The following is a 20,900-nucleotide window of genomic DNA, read 5'->3' on the forward strand; positions in this document are numbered from 1 at the left end:
TCGCCGGCCATCCTACCTTCCGGTCCGGCCCGCCCCCAGCCAGCCCCAGACAGGGCTGCGACCGCGGCGGGGCTCCCGGCCGCCCACGCCCAGTGCCGGGCTATAGGGGCGAGGGGCCCGGGACGTGGCCCCCCCCTTGTATATAGTTGGACCCGTTATTTGTTGCCCCCCGTTTGCCCCATCCCCCCATGTAAATAGTTCTCCCCTTTATCCTCCCTGGTTTTCTTTTTATTATTGAGGACACTTGTTTCTTTGAATTCTTTTATTTTTGTACATATTATTTTTTCCCACGTTTGTACATAGTTTGTTACAGTTTACAGTTAAAAAAAAACGGTTCGGAAACAAAAAGAAGTTTAAGTTCAGCCACAAGTGCGTGCTGTCATTTGTCCAGGAAAAGTGGGAGGGGGGTGCGGTGGGGTGCTCCATGGTGTGGGCGTTGGGGCAGGAGTGTGGTGGAGGAAGGGGCGGGCAGTGGGGGGCCTGGGCAGAGTTCACCCCGCGGCCTCATCATTGAAGTGGGCCCGCAGGGCCTCCCGGACCCGGCTCCCTTCAGTGTCCACCTGCCGACTGGGGGCAGCAGGTGGCTGGATGTCTGCCCTGCCGGCCTCCGCAGCCCAGCCCTGGAAAAAGGTGTCCCCCTTGCTCGCTACCAAATTGTGCAGGGCGCAGCAGGCACCCACAATCTGGGGGATGTTGTTGGGGCCTGCATCCAGGCGGGTCAGGAGACATCTCCAGCATCCCTTCAGGTGGCCAAATGAGCGCTCCACCACCTGGCGCGCGTGGTTCAGGTGCTCGTTGAAGCGCTCCTGGCTAGCGGAGAGATGGCCCGTGTACGGGTGCATGAGCCACGGCCGGAGGGGGTAGGCCGCATCTGCGATGACGCAGAAGGGCATGGTGGTGTCCCCCAGAGGGATCTCCCGCTGGGGGATGTAGGTCCCCGCCTCCAGCCGGCGGCACAGGCCCGAGTTCCGGAAAACCGGGTGTCATGGGTGCTGCCAGGCCAGCCCACGTAAATGTCCTGGAAACGTCCCCGGCTGTCCACCAAGGCCTGGAGGACCACAGAATGGTAGCCCTTGCAATTCAGGTATCGTCCTCCACTGTGATGCGGGGCGCGGATGGGGATGTGAGTCCCATCCAGAGCCCCGAAGCAGTTGGGGAAGCCCAGGGTGGCAAAGGCCGCGATGGTGGCATCTGGGTCCCCCAGCCTCACGAGCCTGTGCAGGAGCATGGCGTTGATGGCACGCACAACCTGCAGAGAAAGCACAGGGGACAGCACCAATGAGGGGTGAGCAGGGTGTGCGTGGCCCTGCCCTGCCCTGCCCTCCTCTGCCCGGGCCCCCCTCCTCTGCCCTGCCCTCCTCTGCCCTCCCCCGCCCTGGCCTCCCCTCCCCTCCCCTCCCCTGCCCTCCTGTGCCCGGGCCCCCCTCCCCTGCCCTGCCCTGCCCTCCCCCCGTGGGTTCTCTTACCTCCATGAAGACAGCCCCGACGGTGGCTTTGCCAACACCAAACTGCTGCCCCACGGATCGGTAGCTGTCAGGAGTGGCCAGCTCCCAGACAGCGATGCCGACCCGTTTCTGCACTGTGAGGGCACGCCGCATGGCGGTGTCCTGGTGCCTGAGTGCGGGGGTGAGCCACTGGCACAGCTCCAGAAATGTCTGCCGGCTCATCCTGAAGTTCCTGAGCCACTGGTCGTCGTCCCACTCCCCAAGCACCAGCCGCTCCCACCAGTCGGTGCTGGTGGGGTAGCTCCACAGGCGCCGGCGTGTGAGGCGGGGGGGGGGTGCTGCAGGGTTAGGGGTTGAGCCTTGCTGCCCTAGGGGCAGCTCCTCCTCCGGTGTACCAAGGAGGTGCTCAGCTGCCTCCCGCATGGCACGGAGCAGGGCAAGCCCTGCTCCTGCCGGGAGGGCTGGGTGGACCTCTGGCTGCTGCTGCTGCTGGGGGTCCATGACTGTGGCGCCCGGGGTCTGTGTGCCTATGGCTCCTCCGACTGCGTGCTGTGCAGGCTGAGTGTGTCTGGGAGGGGCCCTTTAAGGGAGCGGCTAGCTGTTGCCCCGGAAGCGCTAGTCCGCCCTGTGACCCTGTCTGCAGCTGTGCCTGGCATCCCTATTTCGATGTGTGCTACTTTGGCGTGTAGACGTTCCCTCGCTGCGCCTATTTCGATGTTGGGCTGTGCAACGTCGAAGTTGAACATCGACGTTGCCAGCCCTGGAGGACGTGTGGACGCTATTCATCGAAATAGCCTATTTCAATGTCGCTACTTCGAAATTAGCTACTTCGATGTGGCGTGCACGTGTAGACGTAGCCAATATCTCCCCATTAGACTCTGACAATTGGCCACATCCCCTGTCTGATCTGGCTTGTTTTTTTCTCTTTTGATACATACTACGAAAAGCTTATGCTTCAAAATATCTGTTAGTCTATAAGGTGCCACAGGACTTCTTGTTCTTCTCAAAGATGCAGACTAACACCGCTACCTCTCTGATACTTGCCACCTGCAGAGAGGTCATCCACCCCCCCATCGCCGTCACTGGGGTCCCGGCAGGCGGGAAGGGAGGGCAAGGCTACCCTACCACTCCAGCCCCAAGGGCCGCTGCAAAAGGCTATTCAAGCACCCTTGAGAAGGCTTCTTTTCCCAGCCACTTAAACCTCTCCTCCCCTCAAAATAAAATCATTCCTTAGAGCTTGGTGTGGTTTCTTGCCCTGCAGGAGTGCAGCAGGGAGAACACAAATCACAATGGGCGGGTAGGGGGAGGGTGAGTGCGGCTGAAGGCACAGCCGCTCAGTGATATTCCCTGGTCTGCAGCAGATGCACAGCTGAAGGAACTGATGGCAGGGGGTGCTGAAAGCACAGCATATTCTGTTTATTAACTTAACCCCCTCCCACCAAAGACCAGCAATCATTCATTACGGCACAATTGATTTTTTGGCATTATGGCAGAACCATACACAAGTACCATGTGTGTTACAGATCAGTCACAAAGCTGTTTTTTTAAAGCATCCCTTATTGCTGCAGCCCGAGCATGGGTACTGGTGGATGGCAGTATAGATGGCTGCAAGTAAGCCCTGCCTATGGCCTCTGCTTCAGAATTCCACGTAGACTGAAAAGTCTCCTGCCTTGCTTCAAATATGTTGTGCAAAATAGCACACACTGTAATAACGGTGAGGACATTAGCTTCAGAAACGTCCAAACTGGCCAATTAACATCTGAACCTCGCTTTCAGACTTCCAAAGGTACATTCCATGATCATTTTGCATCTGCTCAATCTGTAGTTAAAGTTTTCCTCACTGGGGTCCAGGGTTCCTGTGTAGGGTTTCATCAGGCAGGGAAGCAGAGGGTAAGCAGGGTCACCCAATATAACAATTGGCATCTCAACGTAGCCAATACTGATTTTCTAATCAGGGGGAAAGGTGCCATCCAGGAGCTTTCAGTATACTCCCGAATTTTGGAATATGTGCATTTTGTTAACTCTCCCTGACCAGCCAACTTTGATGTTGGTAAAATGACCTTTGTGACCTACCAACCCCTTCATGACCATGGAGGAGTACCCCTTTCGATTAATATACTCTGAAGCCAGGTGGGATGGGGCCATGATGGGGATGTGGGTGCCATCTATTGCCCCACCACAGTTAGGAAAGCCCTGGCCAGCAAACCCATCCACTATGGCCTGTACATCTCCCAGGGTCACAGTCTTCCTGAGGAGACACTGATAGATTGCATGGGCCACCTCCATCACCTCAGACGCCACTGTAGATCTACCCACCCTGAACTAATTTGCCTCTGACCAGTAACTGTTGGGGGTTCCAAACTTCCACAGTGCAATTGCCACTCGCTTCTGTACGGTTAAAGCCTGCCTCATTTTGGTGTTGCTGTGCATCACAAAGTTCCATAAAGATGGACTTGTGCATGGGAAAGTTCTGCACCCACTGCTGGTCGCCCCAGGACTCCAAAACAATGCAGTCCCACCAGTATGTGCTGGTCCCTCGAGTCCAAAAATGCCACACCACTATCATCAATGCATTCATGGCAGCCACCAGCTCTGAGTTCTTGGACAGTGGTTGGCATAATTGCTGTTTCAAAACACCATCCTTGTCATCACCATCAGCAGCAGCAGCACCACTAGGAAAGTCAAGCATCATTGAGCTTTGGAATTGAAGGACAAATTGTGTGACAGCTGCTGTGGTTGCTGAAATGATCTGTGCTATGAGTTGGAGCGTTCCTGGATCCACGCTTGCACTGGAATGCTGCAGCAGAAAACAGCATGATCTCCAATGCTTTTTTCACACAGTTAGTGATGCACTGAATTCTGGGACAGTGCTTGGAATTCTGGGACTCCAACATGAAACACCCACAAGCAACCGTGGCTAAGGTACTGTAGGATAGGTACCCACAATGAAGTGCTCACACTGTCAGACTTGCACAGGGCAATGGGGATGTGGAGATTAGACATGGAGAAAAGGTGTATCAAATTTCAAGATGCTTTGTGGACACATTCGACTTCAGAGTATTGAGAGTAAGTATTCAAATTTATTATATATCGATTTTATCTCATGGTGTAAATGCAGCCTATATTGCTAAGAACACGTTGCCCAGCACAGGAACGGGGCCAGGTATTAAGTTAGCTTTAAGCCACCATCTCCTGATTCTGGATTGATGTATGTGGCCCCAAGTGGGACTTAGACACCTATGAGGGCCTAAGATACAGCAGCCTCCTTGTGCTGCCCTGTGAGCTACAGTGCTATGGCCCTGCCTCCATAATGCCCTTCTAAACTCCAGACTTGCTTTGGAACACCCCCTATGCTAGGACTTCTAAGGGGTCCTGAGAGTGCAGTCTTGTGGTCATCTTCCTCAGTTCCTGTGACTGAGGAATCCTCCATTGTCTGAGAGGGTGCTCTTTGGGCTCTTTTATTTCTTGCCCCCTTTGCCTGACCTAAGGAGGCTAGAGCATATGCTTAAATTAAAGTAGATGTTCAAAGGATTTGCTGAACTGGGGCTGTAATGAACCAGAGTATTCATTAGTTACCAAAGCATATTAAAAATCTCTATTTTACGTAGATGAAACTATCTGAACAAATACAGCATAGTCCAAGAAAGCGATTATTCAAGTAAAGAAATTAACAAATTCTGAGTTTACCATTTGAAATTAATAGCAAATGATTAGGTTTTGTAATCTTGAAGTCATACCTCAAATACAAGATCTTATTGCTAATAATATTGACAATAATTAAGGGGACAACTTTAACATCTTCCATCCAAAAAACTTAAAGTGCTTTATCAGTGCTAATGTATTTCTCCTCAGAACTCCTCTGAAGTTGGGTAATCATTACTGGACCCACTTCACAAATAATATCTGTGAAGACGAAACTGCACAGCTTCAACACAAAGGTGAAGAATGTGCTTTTGCATGGATCTGAGACTGGTGAACTAAAAAGTCTTCAAATCACAAGCTACAGACATTCAAACAGATGCCTAAGGTACATCTTTCACATCAAATGACACGACTTGGTCACAAATGGGGAGCTTTGTCACAGAGCTGGACAAGAACCACTGGACGTTCAAATTAAGAGAAGAAAGTGGGGATGGCTGGGCCAGACTCTCAGAAAACCATCATCCAGCATAGTCTGTCAATCTCTCAAATGAAATCTGAAAGAAAAAAACAAAAGAGGAAGACCTCAGACAACATGGAGGAGATCTACTGAGACTGAAAGACAACAACTGGGGTACTCCTGGGGTCAGCTAGAACTTCTGTCCTGAATGAGAGCGAAGTGGAGGAGACTTGTAGAGGACCTACGCTCTACCCAGAGAAGAAGGGTTTAAGTCCACTCAGACTGAAGCATAAAAGGAAGTAATTTGCATCAAGCACCATACTAAATGTAGGCAAAAACATTTTGTATGTGCCTGGAAAAGTGTCATGACAACTTTGCAAGACTGATTAAAAAAAAGTCCTTTTTAAATATCATGCTGAAAAAGGATCTTTGTCAAGCTAGCACAGAAATTGTTCCTTGTAGAATTTCTCTAATCTGACAACAGATTGCACTGAAAACCATAACCACTTAATTACTACTCAAATAAACTAGACCTCTTAACCTTTTAAACTTTTCTACTGCATAATTCTTCTACCCACTCAAGAGAACCAGACATCTAATATTTTCAATGACTGGCACATGGCCAAAATGGTCTACAATATAGCTTGGTACACTTTACATTCTCTTTGCCTAATGAAAATTTACCTGTAGTAGAATATTTTCTCCTGAATCAATCCTTTTTGTATTAAGTAAAAACATGCTTATTAAATAGTTACTGGCAGAAAACCATTTCCTACCTAAACATCACTGATTTACGATTCTAAACTGCATCTAATATGAATAATTATGATGCACATTGCTATTGATCACATACCTAGGGGAGTTTGAATCCTACATGTTTTAAGTATCATAGTCAAAGAATGGAGCTTCTTTCTGCCCCTGCTAATCAGCTTTTACTTGCATTATTATTAATTATGTGCATTACAGTAGCACCTAGAGATCCTAACCAGGATCTGGGACATGTTGCACTAGATGCTGTAATGGTACATACTACAAAGATACATCTCTACTGTGGAGTGCTTAAAATTTACAAACAAATGACAGATGGCTTGACAAGACAAAGGGAATGAAAAAGGGAGTATTATTCCCATTCACTAAAAGGAAAATGAGGCAGGGTAATACAGGAAATCAGCAGCAGAATCCAGGTATGGTGCTTTAGCCACAGAACTGACCTACCTCTCCAGCTTGCAATACCATCCTGTTTGTTAACACATGCAATGACAGAAAATAAGCAAAGTTTTTAAACAAGAAGTTTCTACAGCTTTGTTTGCTTGATTTGGATCACACTGGTAAATTAGAAATTATTCAACCCAACCCATGGTGTAATATCAGTGTAAAACTAAAATGCAAGATGCAGGTCTACTATTGTTATCACTTAGCGTGAAATGAGAATTTGTTATTATGAACACTGACCGTATTGTAAACTCCAATTACATTTTTAAAGATACAATGGAAATTAAAGCTATCATCGCTTGTGTCACTTAAATTAGCAGGCACCTCATGTACTGAGCAACCATTACTTTCATCTCACACTCATCTTAAGGGCTGCCACCAGGATTTATAAGGCCAAAAATAAAGCAGAAAACTTAACTCCCAAAAGTTCCAAATGGTTTGCAGCCTCCAGGATAGAGATGGGAGGCCACTGGCTAGATACTTTATAGGGCACCTCTTGAAGCCAAGAGGAAATCCTATTTCCAGAAGGGCTGTAACTCCTGACATGTCTAGCAGCCTAAATTCTCCTTTATCAAGAAAAACATTAGAAATTCAGCAGCGGTATAGTCCTGAACAGCAGAATGGCCCTGTTATCAACAACTGAAACTGCTAGGAAGAAAATAATAGGAGAACCAAGAGGAAGATGTAGTACTCAGGCTTCTTCACTGCATCTGCTCACTCTATCTCAACACCTCCTGTTTCGGTGAGCAACAAGTTAACCACAGGTATACTCTTATCTACACTTAGTATGTAAATACACATAGGCTGTGTCTACACATGCCCCTTCTTCTGGAAGGGGCATGGTAATGAGCAGCCTGGAAGATGCTAATGAGGCGTGGGATGTAAACTTCCCATGCCTTATTGGCATATAGCCACATATTCAGAGTCCGTAAGACGCTCTTCCAGATTCCAAAATAGACATGTAGACACATGGCCTGTGGAGATCTTCTGGAAGGAAACCCTCCTTCTGGAAGCCCCCTCTTACTCAGAATTTTGAGGAACACATGGAAGAGCTAATTCTCATCTGGGTTTCTCCTATAAGCCTCACAGAATCTTTTAGAATACATTGAAAAGTTAGCTTCACTTCATTGTTAGCTATTAGGTTTTATTTAGTGTCTTGGCATGGTCCTTTATTTTGCTGAGTCCATTTAATCAATACCCCAAATAAATACTATGCAAGATAACCTTCTGTGACATCACTGTTACAAGCAATGTTAAGAAAAGTTATCAGTGCCATCCTGACTCTGTACTTTCAGGACCCAGTTTGCTCAGACTAGACCTAAAACATGTAATAGAACTCAGATTGAAACAACCTTGCAGCCAGTTACAGTCACAAAAGCAGAATGTTTGCAGCTGAAATTCAAGGAAGAATCTACTGTCTTGGAAAGCAGACTTACCTTTGTGACAACTCATCAAACACACAAGCTCCTGCATTCCAAGGCAGAGTCCTTAAAACATTCTTTGCTGACAGATGTGCTTAGGGATGATGAGTTGTTTACCTTAATGCCAACATGCATTTTCTGCAGCCTGGTTACTCGCTAAATGCTACAAACTGTCTTTGATAACATGCTGCTGATGTAGTTCTGCACTGCAGCTGAATAGAAATGGCAAAATGGATTCAGTCTTAAAATTGCAACATCTACTTGTTTCCTTCTTCCTGGAAGTAAAGTAATTAAAGGCTTTGGAAGTAAATAATGCAGCATCTGGTAAGATATCTAATGTACCTTTCCTTCTTCCATCACACAAACAGGCATAGATGGAATGCAGGATTTGGTAGTAATGGTAATAGGAATGTACAGTAAGGAAATGCAGTATCTGTTGCAAAATGTTAGTATCTATCTGTCTGTACAGAATATACCCCTTTTTGCCTTTGTTTTTAATTCCTTCCTGTCTTATGTCCCCCCACTCTATTAAATGTTGTGTCAAGTTCAAAAACAACTTCCACAGCTTGCAGCACCAATTAAGTCAAAAAGGTTGTGTCTACACAGGCAGCTTCTGTTGACAGAACAGTTTGTCGACAAAACTCACAGAGTGTCTACGTGGCTAACGCGCACTATTGAGTTTGTCGACAAAACTCAGCTGTTCAGTCAGCAGTATTATCCCTGTTCCTGATCAGGAATAGTGCCTCTATCGACAGAGTGCCCATGTAGACAGTTCTGTCAACAGAGAGAGCTTCTGATTCTCTGGGCAGCCCTGTTTGCAGAGCTTCTGTTCAGCCTTTTTGTTGCGAGAGGGCCGGGCAGTCTGACCACTCTCTGTCGATAGAGTGGCTTGCTCTTTCAAGCCGCTTTTATGTGTAGAGGCAATCCGTCGACAGAGGTACTGCCAAGGTTTCTCTGTTGACAGTGGCTTCTGTCAACGGAGGCTGCCTGTGTAGACGTAGCCTGAGTATATAATGCAGCATGCGGTTTGTGCTCCTGCCTGTAATTTCAATTAATCATTCAACTGCAGTACCCAAAGTCTATCATTGACACAGACACATTATCTTTTTTCCTAATTTTTTAAATGTACGTATCTGTACTAACATCAAGAATACCTTTATATTAGAGGCTGGCATAATGAAACCATATCATGCATAGGAACTCTTCCATGTTTTCATAATGCAGATGACAACAGCACTGAAGTAGCCAAATGCAGATTAACCCAGCTCTGACTGTATTTTCAATAATGCATGGGGTTTAAAAAGAGCCTGAAGATGTGTTAATTTAGAAGCCACTATTTGTGTGCGTATTAAGAAGTTACATCAGCTTACTTCAAGTAATAAATAGGGCTGGCTGGAAAACCAAAATTCCATTCCACAGAATTTTATGACGTTTCAGCGTTTTTCATGCTACATGGGAATGAAAGCTAGACCTTTCAATTTTGTGTGCAAACACAGAGAGGGAGAGACCCTCCCCAGAAGAGGTAACAGCCTAGTTCTGTGAGCACTCAGCTGGGATGTTGGAGACAGAGGTTCACACCCCTGCTTTGAAATAGGTAGCACTGAACTTGAAGCTGGGCATCACAGATTTTGTCAGTCGTTCTTGGGCCCAATGAATTTTTATTTATAGTGAGTGGAACAGCTTCAATGAGCAAGTCACAGAGAACAAAAGACTGACTACAAACCAGTGCTTACAGCACTCATCAGGAATATGGAAGATCCAGCTTTAAGTCCCTGACCAGCCTGATTCATAATGCGGAACTCGCTCTCGCCCCCTCCCCCGCCCCGCTTCCCTAGCACTTTCAGATGGCTCTAACTTTTCATGAGAGAACAAGAACAGCAGCCTCAGGGCCACTAATGTGTTATTTGAGATAACATCACAAAAATTGGCAACACTGCACTTGTTACAGTATGAAGATCCATCTGAAATAGCTAAATGGAGAATACCAGATTAGATCCAGTAACACCACATCTATTTCCTTTGTACTGTTGCAGAGCTCAATTCTCTTCCCAAATGGTTTGATTTTACTGTTCCTAAAATAAAATACGAAAATGTTTGGTTTTATATTGTATGAAAAAAAGTAGATCCAACACTGGCGACGGAGAGGGGCTTAGCTGGCAAAGGCACATTCACACGGCCGCTGTACAGCTGGCTCTCTCTGTACCATGCTGATTAGCCATTCAAGTTTGCAAATGGTCCTCCATTTGCAATTTCAGCAGCAGCTCTGTGCTAACGAGCCATCTAGATGTGGCCTTATGGTAATGGAATAGCTGCAGAAATAATGTCTTCGTTGATTATGTTTTCCACCAAAACGTCTTAAGTAATAGCCTATATAGACAAAACTATGTTTTACTGTACCCTAAATTTCAATTATAGTTTAAGTTTATTATATAAAACTTTAATATTAAAGATAAATTAATCTCATTAGATATTAGGAAGCAGTAAGAGATGTGGATTATTTTATTTAACAGTTTCCAGTGATGTTTAGAAACAGGAACTAGAAGCACAGAAAAAATAAGAAAAGGACTTTGAACAGTCAGTTTGTTAGGGCATTTTTAAATACATCAAAGTAATAAATCTTGTCATTAGCTTAGAAGAAATCCCCTAGTCTTATTTCTTCGTTCATCAGAATAATTAAGACAATGTAAGATCTTTTTTCTTTTCTTTTCTCTTGGAAGGAAAAGCAATGGCCCTGACTACTCTTAGGCCGCGTCTACACTAGCCAAAGACTTCAAAATGGCCATGCAAATGGCCATTTCGAAGTTTACTAATGAAGCACTGAAATACATATTCAGTGCTTCATTAGCACACAGGCGGCCGCGGCACTTCGAAATTGATGCGGCTTGCCGCCGCGCGGCGCGTCCAGACGGGGCTCCTTTTCGAAAGGACCCCGCCTACTTCGCAGTCCCCTTATTCCTATGAGCAGATGGGAATAAGGGGACTTCGAAGTAGGCAGGGTCCTTTCGAAAAGGAGCCCCATCTGGACGAGCCGCGCGGCAGCAAGCCGCATCAATTTCGAAGTGCTGCAGCCGCCCGCATGCTAATGAAGCGCTGAATATGTATTTCAGTGCTTCATTAGTAAACTTCAAAATGGCCATTTGCATGGCCATTTCGAAGTTTTTGGCTAGTGTAGATGTAGCCTTATTGACACCAATCTGAATTAAGCAGTATAGTCAAGATTTGTGTTTCCTTCTCAAGTCTCAGAATATTTGGGAGGGAAGTGGGATTCGGCCCATCTCTTAGAAGCTTGTCATTAGATAAAATTTCATTTTAAATAAAAATAGAGTACTTCTCTAGCCATAACCACCACATAGAAACACCCGAAAATGTTAACCAAGTGTACCCTGAAGACTAAAAACCAAGAAGACAAATATCCTATATATTTTCACATAAAGTCTCATACTTTTTTAGCCAAAATCTTCAATTTTTTGGAGCATGAATCACCTTTTTGAACCCTTGGACCGGGAAAATACTGACTCTTTCATTTATTTAAAATTAGAGTAGGATCAAGGGCCATTATGATACCTGGGAGTGTCCATTTGCACTTTTCTTAGCGTATTGTGACAATGTCCCTTGTCAATCCCTCTGGGTTCTTGCGCTTCCTGGAGGTTTCTTTGGTGTGCCTCAGAGACTCACGGAGAACCCCGTATCTGCTCAGTACTTTCCCGAGGCAGAAGTCTCCGCTTAGCGAGCCATCCTCATCACAGGCAAGTCCCAGTGGGGCGGATAAAGCCAAACCCCTTGCAGGCCTGTCCCTGCACTGGCAGTTTTGCACTCCGGGGGGCAGGGCAGGAGAAGGGTGGGGGGGAGTCCAGACCCGCCCTCTACCCTGGACTCCGGCTCAGGGTCCCTACAGGGTTGGGAGGCTACTGGCGGGGTCAACGTCGCTGCCCCAATGTGGCAACCTAACCCTGGGCCACTTCACCCACCACTTCCCTGTGGTACCTCTTGCTCCTTGCTCTTTTGCTCTTTCCTCCTCAGTGCGCCTTCCAAACTCTTCTCCCCCTGCAACCAGCTAGGGGAAACCTTTTATAGGGTGTGCCAGGCCCCAGCTGTCGCTAGTAGTTAATGAGGCTCCCAGCTGTCTGCCTTAATTGGGAAACAAGAAGGCATTCCCCAACCAGCCAGTATACCTGCCCTCTTGCAGGATCCTATAGCCCCGCCGGCAGCAGTCTGTCACAGTATGAACATCATGCCTCAGGTGACACATGACCAGGATTCATTACCAAGTTTGGTCTTCTGGTTGGATTATTACTGTCCAGTGAGCCCAATAAGTACTCAAGTCAAAGGGGAAATGTAGTACTTTTGCAATGATGCCATCACAAATTTTTACAACAAATTAAACTGTCATTCTCACTATTTGGAAAATATAACAGGCGGTTTTACCAGTGTTTATGGTGTTTGCAAGATTCTTTATACTTAGAAAAGGGAACTATCAAATATTGCAGTAACTCCTAAACAGCTGAGTATAGTGAGAACAATTTTGCACAGTGCCCTCATGCTCAGGGCACTTGTGTTCCTAGCTCTCTTTCCCCACCCCATTAGAATAAAAAACAACATAACTCTAGTCTATCTACTCCTTCCCAAGCTTCTTATGGAGGCTGACAAGATCATGGGAGGGATTCACAATGGTGAGCAGGAAGGGAATTCTGCACTTGTTCCTAGATTCTGTGGCATTCTCAACGATTGAACAGTTATGGAGGGCTCTGCCGGCAGCGTATCCTACTACTCACTCAAACACCTACTCTGGTCCAGAAGCTGGTGTAAATTAGCATTGTTTCATCATCTCCAATGGAGGTACACTGACTTATACCAGCTGAAGGCCTTGCTTCTTGTCGACCCATGGCACTGCCAAAGCATTAGAGGTACTGGTTTTGCACAATATGGCGTGGCAGCTGTACAAAGAAGTACCCCAAAGCATCTGAGTTGGACATGAAAACTGTCATCCACCTTTAGTTCCAAAAGGATACATTTATATAGTGTTAAATACTTTAAAGAAGGGGGTTAATTAAAAATCATTTGAATTAAATAGTGTAAAATATTTTCTATGACTATTCTTTGGAATGTATTTATTTTGTTTAAAAATACACGTACTTTGCTGCATGGACTTTCTTCAAACAATCAGAGGTATCCAGTTTTATTGTCATGAATACTTTCAGACAGCAAAATTTTTAATTTGAGTCATAAGTAGTCAGAGAAATTATGTTTAAATTAACAAGATCCGAGCGTTCTGCCCCAAAATGTTTACACTACTGTTTCCACTACTGTGCACTATTTCCTGCCACTATTTTCCTCTGTGGAAGCCAAGATAGTTTGGATGTAAGTTTGGCAAATCTGTGTGACTACAGCAGGAAGGGACATTATCCATCTATTACATGAGCAGGCACTGAGCAAGACCCAAAGGAACCACACCAATTTACACCAGCTGAGGTCCTGGCCCACTGTGTGTTATAATTGTACTTGTTCCGCTACAGTAAGTGTGATTTAAGGTCATTAAGCCCCATCTCTGATGGAGAAGCCATTTAAAAATACCTCTGTGGTGTGCCTGTACTGACTGAGCCACTTCAAACGACTCTCACAATGTTCAGTAAAATAATATTGTAAAATATCATTGAAACACATCTAATGGCTAAGGTACAATAGTTCCTTTGAATGAATCTAGTCAGACATAACTTCCACCAAAATACATGGTATTATGGTTTTCTATAAGTACCATACAGAGTCCTTTTTTTCAGTTCTGGCTTTTCCAAGTTTTTAAAGTTAATGAGAAAGAACTCTGTAGTTGTCTTATTTGAGATATGTTTTTTGAATAACTTCATGGGACAAGGTCAACAACATTTCCTTTTCAGAAGCTTGCTGCTCTTGCATTTTTTTGTGTTCTAAGATTTTCTATCAGTCTTCCTAAGGTTTAAATGAGATGTCAAATTTAAATTAGCACTAGAAACATGAACTGTCAGACTCCCTTACTGAAAACTGACAGCTTTGCTGAGTATGTAAAGTGTAAATCTCCCTAAGATTTAGCTATAGCAGGGAGGGGCAACCAGGGGTGGGCTGCATGAGTGTCCCTCCTTCACTTCTGTGGGCCAGAGCAGCCCGCAGCCCACCTGGCCTCCACCTGCAGCCCTTTGTTTGCCTCTGCCACCTCTCATGCACAGGTTGCCCATCTCTGAGCTATAAATTAGTGTTTGGTACCTTGCAAACCACAAAACTGATGAAAATAATACTTGCAAAATAATAAATATTGCCATATGGCTTGATGCATCAGATTGTTCGCTTGCTTCTTATTAAACTGCTGAATAAACGTGAAATGAAAAATGAAATGAAATTTAAAGGATCATTTCAATCTTAAAAACACAGAATATTAAAAAATCCAATGTTGTTGATCATAGAATTCTGTTCTTCTGGGAAACTCATTCCTTCTTCCCTTTACCCTTTTTTAGCAGCTGCTACCCTACTTCTCTCCTTCCCTTGCTGTTTCTTCATCCTCCCGCTTTCAGCTTGGCTTCCTTTTAAAACATGTATTTTATCCTCCTTTTCTAGCTGGTCCCACACAAAGCAAACAGCCTCACACCTCCCTTCTGCATAGGGAATAACTCTCTGGCATGCATCCTATTTTCTACCCATCAATGGACTCTGCTGCGTATTGTTGCTTCCAGAGGTAAAGTAGAGGACAAGACTTGGCAGAAGTGGGAAATCAGGAGAGGGGTAAGTCACTCACTGCAGGTAGGAATCCCAACCTGGCTTTTTGCCTCCATGACAAAGAACCTTTTAGAACAATTCTGGAAATTGTGGTAGAAAGCAGAAACAAGACACACAGAAACAGACATGGTTAGCACAGTGGTACGTGTTGCATGTGATAGTGACATGAACAGTCAGCACTACATCTATATGGAGTGAGACCTTCAGCGTCAACTCCAAGTGCCTTTTTGCCTCGGGTATTATTTGAGGCAGCAGTCATGGAGGAAGTGGCCATTTGCTAAGAGTTAATTAGAATATTACTTACAGTGAGCAAGAATAATTAGTCATTAGTTCAATTATTAATTTATTTTCTAGTCACTTCGACTTCTCAGTGTACTGCAATGGACTTTTGGGACCACAAACACAATTGCACACACATCACATCTGGAAATACTGAAATATGAAATAAGATGCTATACTCATATTTTAGGATGATTAAAGCGGAATCATTTCGGAAGGAGAACTACATACCCTCCATCATATACAAAACTCATTTACCACTTAATTATTTTGATATTATTGTTTGATTATTACATCATGAGGTGTAAGGGCAAACACATTATTAGAAAATTATTGTATCTTTTATAAATGTATTTTATTTTTAGAATAACAGACGTAAATGTAACATTTTGAAATGTCAGTGCTTACGTTATGCTTTCTAAACTGCATGCATATTACACACAGAAATTGTGTAAACACATGCCTAAGTTACGGCGAATATATGCCTAAGTTACACATACAAATAGCCCAATTTTCATACCCAAATGTCTGTCTACATCTGCAAATATGATTGCTCCCCACATAACAGTGATGCTTGAGTAAGAAATGCTAACACCAGCTCCTGTTTTCAACTTTCCCCTCTGATATGGTAATGAAATTTTAATCATATAATCAAAATACAGGTCCAAAAGCTACCCAATGTGTTTAGCTTTACCTCTAAAAAGATTGTTTTAAAGTTAAAAGTTTTGAGAGAACAATGAGTTCAGGGTGCTTTTATGGATTCATTAAAAGAAAAAGCCAACAAATTATGAAGCAAAGCAAGTATGTCACTAACTAATTTACTTCTAACTTCCCTAAACTAATCAAATATAACACAATGTCATCATCAATTAAGTTCACAACTGAAATTCAATCATTAGATTTATGATTCAATTTATCTGGCCCACCAATTACTATAGTGTGTACTTAGATCAATTTATAAGGTTAATAAAAGGACTACCAAAGGAAAGTTAAGAAAGTTTTTCTTCTAAACTAACTAGTTGGGCTCAAAGTCTGGCCGAAAAGCAGATACTGACTTTCAACTTAACGTTAAGTAAAAAAACTCCTGGAATTATATCAATGGTTCTCAATCTTTTTGTGCTCAAGGCCCAGGCCCATTTGTAAATGTTCATGGTCCGCCATGACCCAGAAGTAGATGTCCTCACTTGGGTGGTTTCAGACAGATCCTACCTGATACTGACCCAGGAGAGGCAGCCCCTCCACTATAGGCCCACTGGGGCATAGCTCTCTACTTCAGGCATTGCAGCCTCTGGGGTTGCAGTGCAAATGAAGTTAGGCCCAACATCATGACAGGACCAAGTTTGTGAGACTGGAATTGTGACCTGGATCATGGGGTTTGTCATGAATGAATGCCTGTAAACAGTTAAACCCAAAGGTAGTGGGCTCTCTGTTGGCAAACAACCAAGTGAGTCAATGGGAAGTGGAGGGATTTTTGAATTGAAGCAGTTACCCGCTGAAAGTGTCTTCCTTTTGTTGGCCAGAGAAGACAGACACAGATGATTCAACCCTCAGCCAGGCCTGGATGATTTAGTAAATATCCAGGCTTCAAGGAAATCTGGGCATACAAATATGTAAGTAGAAAGGAAATGTTTAGTCAAACATAATCAGGTTATTTTTTATTTTGGGTTTGGTGCAGGATTTTTGAGGCTGGCTAATCTACCCCTATACACTGTAACTTATAAACTGAATCCTAGGGGAGTAATTCTCTGTGGTTTAATCTACCTTTTTTTTTTAAGTTGCTTGCTAACACCTAGCAGCCAAGTATGCTTTACCACATGCTGGCTACGTCTATGTTAGCCAGAAACTTCGAAATGGCCGTGCAAATGGCCATTTCGACGTTTACTAATGAAGCGCTGATACATATTCAGCACCTTATTAGCATGCGGGCAGCCGCGGCATTTCGAACTTGACGTGGCTCCTTTTCAAAAGGACCCCGCCTACTTCGCAGTCCCCTTATTCCTATGAGCAGATGGGAACAAGGGGACTTCGAAGTAGGTGGGGTCCTTTCGAAAAGGAGCCCCGTCTGGACGAGCCGCGCGCATGTCAATTTCGAAGTGCCGTGACCACCCACATGCTAATGAAGTGCTGAATATGTATTTCAGTGCTTCATTAGTAAACTTCAAAATGGCCATATTGTTTTGGCTAGTGTAGAGATGGCCATATTGTTTTGGCTTTGTCAATAGGTTTTGGCTTTGTTAATAGGTTTTTTTAAGGTGATGATTTAATTGCCGTGCCCTAGATAAGGAGCTGTGTGCATGCATGCCTAAGATTGAAGGGTCACTATCGGAGACTGCAGTTCACTTTTCTCTTGTTTTCAAGCTCTCTCCTAAGGGAGAGCTAAGAGCTTGGGGGTTACCTCACAGGTGTCCTCCTAGTTTCTAAAAAGGGATTTTCTCACTTGGATCATGGCAGCTATCTCCCAAGGTCAGGGAATCTGTGACCTTGGGAAGCTTTTAAGCAGAAGCCTACAGAGGCAAGGTATTTTAAGGTCTCTTGCAGCTCACCCCACCCTGCTGCCCTCGGAGGGTCAGAGTAGGAAACAGCCTTGACAGGGCTACAGTGCCATTCATTCAGACATAGCCTACCCAGATCCCCTTTCTGCATGGCTGCAGTTTTTTGTAAGGTTCAGTGTCCCCTTGCTCAGTCTTGGGAACCATCCGTTTATTTTGAGATCCCAGTATGTTTGCTATGGTTTGAGATCCCAGTATGTTTGCTACGGCTCCATGTGAACCCATAATTTGGTACCTAAATCTATAGTCATAGCTGAGGAATCCAGTCTAAGACGGACATTTTCTAGCACAGTCCACTGGTGAAAACAAGCAGATGTTCTCTTATAAACAGGACACGTGTGAAAAGGAGTCAGCAACAGATTTTCATCTGATGGACTAAGGCTCTTTTTTACTTTGCTAAATATAGTTGAAGGTTCATCTTCAATTACTTTTTCACCTTCCTTGGGAGAGTGAATATGACAAGAGAAAAGGGATCCAAAAGACCAGAGTGAGTGCATGGCCTAGCCAATTTTTCTCACTTAAAGTCAGAGATGCTTTAGTTTTCTTTATTAATATTGAATTTCATTGAGTATTTTCCCCAACAAAGTTATTCAGACAGAGCATCAGATCTGGCTGAGGCCCCTAGACATCTGATACTCAGAGCTAAAGTTCATGAACCTGCACATGAGATGAATATTGTGACTTTCCTGACTGGTGTGTTGGAATAAATGCAACAAATACAAGAAACTCCATTTTGAGGTTTATCCTGTCTTTCACAGGTGAGGTGCTTCATAAAAAGGACTTCATTTTTCCAGAAGCCAGTAATATGCAATAACCAGATGTCTTTGCCACAGGTGTGTGTTACCTTTTGTACAATAAGTTGATGATCTTATTTCAGTTCACAACAGACACATTAAAACATCATAGAAATGTAACTGAATAATTTGTTGGTATCGGCATTAGAAAAGTCAGAGTCGAATAGTTATGGACTACCTTTCATCATCTCAAACAGTGCTCCTTCCAGACAAGGTCAATGCACAATTGTAAGGCAGACTGAGAAAACTTACACTGTTACAACGGTTATGCCTGTTCTGTGGCTGAATAAGAGACTTAAAAGTCTCAAGTCTCAGAAAATGGAATACTGGATGTAGCTATCATCTGTCTAATGCAGTGTTTCTATCAATTCAAGACAGATTTGATAGTAACTTTCATCAAAGAACTTTATATCTTCTTAATATGCCTTTCATCTTCAAGTGCAGAGGGTCATCATTACAAATAAAATGCACCAAAAGTTATCAAATGGTGGTACTGAAGAGTCCACATTTTAAGTATAAGTAAATACTGAGGTATCTTCAACAGGGTAGCATGATTACTGCAGGCAAATGTTCACAGTTCAAATTATGACCATTGTAACACCAGAACATTGTGCAGTTAGAGAGGCAGAAATCAGCTTACATATTAGGGCACGGAACATAATATAATGCAAAATAATCTATTACAAAATAAGATAGAAGAATAAAGAACAAAAAGTTCTTTATGTAAGGGAACATGATGACCACTTCCTACAAATCATTCCCCTTGACAATATAACTGCCAAGTGTCCAGTCGTGCTAATTGAAAGCTACAATTATATAAAACCATTGTCCATGTAAAAAGCAAGATTTGTCAGCAATTGACAAATGCTCACCAGCAAGTACTCTACTATAGATCAGAAACAATATCAGAGTTCAGATGAATTAAAATAACAAAATACCAACTGGAAATCATTTGTTGCAAAAAACTAAACTCAGTGCAACAGCTATAGTATTATCAAAAGCAGATGATAACAAGCTAAAATTATGCCACAGTATAGCCTTTGTTAGTCCAACTATTCTTCCTGATCTAAGGTGCAATAATACTTAAGGGTGAACAAAGGATTAACAGAGGGTTTCCTAGTGACGAAAGTGATGAAAATGCATGGTGAGCACAGGGAAATCTTTATTAACCACTAAAATTATAGTTCTAATTTTGAATATAAGATTAAATTGGTCTATCTTTATACTTTGGAAGAGAGAGCGATTTTTATCAGCCGTTGAGGAAGACTGATAATATTGAAGTTCAATATTATTGCTGTTATTTATTAGTACTGTCATTATACCTAGGAACTCCAGTAAAGGATCAGGACTCTATTGTTCTAGGCACTGTACAGAGAACAAAACAACAAACCTTGTCCCAAAGAGCTTACAATCTAAGACAGAACTCAGGGATACAGACAGATCCAGAAAAGAACACAAGGAAACAGTGAGGCTACATCTACACAAGAGAGTTTTGTAGACAAAACTGTCAACAAAAAAGCTTTGTAGATGTTCCGGGGGCCCTTTTGCTGACAGAGCGAATCAAAAGATCTTTCCTCTTTTTTGTGTAGACGCAGTCTGTTGACAAAAGTTTTGTCGGAACATCTCTTCTGACAGTGACTTCTGTACACAGATGCTTCTAGCGTAGACACAGCCTAAGAGTATACTGATCAGCACAACAAGTATGGTCCCAGCACACAAGCTGCTTAAAATTCCCTAAGTACTTTTGGAAATTTTCTTCGTAACATTCAAACACGTCAGAATATTTTAAAGGGATATAGCTCGTGTATCATTTGATCAGGACATGTAGGAGAATGATGGCATAGACACTTGAATGGATTTAAAGAGGGAGAACACAACTTTATTCATTTCAATATTAAAGAAGAAGCAGACCCCACGCCCTCACACTTCAAACTGCCAGGCATTAGTTGTAGCCAGTATGGGTTGAATGGTGCCATGCTATATAACCCCCGACTATTTAAGTTCTGATTCAGAAGTTCTGATTCAGCCCATTCTGAGATTCCAAGAAGCTTTCTCAGTCTCTCCTAGATTGTATGCTTGTATTACTGCAGGAGCTGGCCCCTTCGAGGCTCTCACCTGCATGAGATAGCAGCTACAAGCTATGACAATTAGACATTCCTATACCCTTATTTCTCCCACTCCCTTTTTTTAACAAAGTCCTTTCACCAGTTCTCATTGTCCTCATGTTACCAGGCCTCCAGGGCATTCTCAGGAATGCAAAACCACTTTGGACTCTTTACCAAATTGCTTGGCAGGAAAGAGTCCTTCCTGATGCCCAAATGGTGACTGGGCTAGACCCAAAGCAAGCCTGGAAACACAGGTCT

Source organism: Carettochelys insculpta, chromosome 2, assembly GCF_033958435.1.
Source record: "Carettochelys insculpta isolate YL-2023 chromosome 2, ASM3395843v1, whole genome shotgun sequence".
Taxonomy (NCBI): Eukaryota; Metazoa; Chordata; order Testudines; family Carettochelyidae; genus Carettochelys; species Carettochelys insculpta.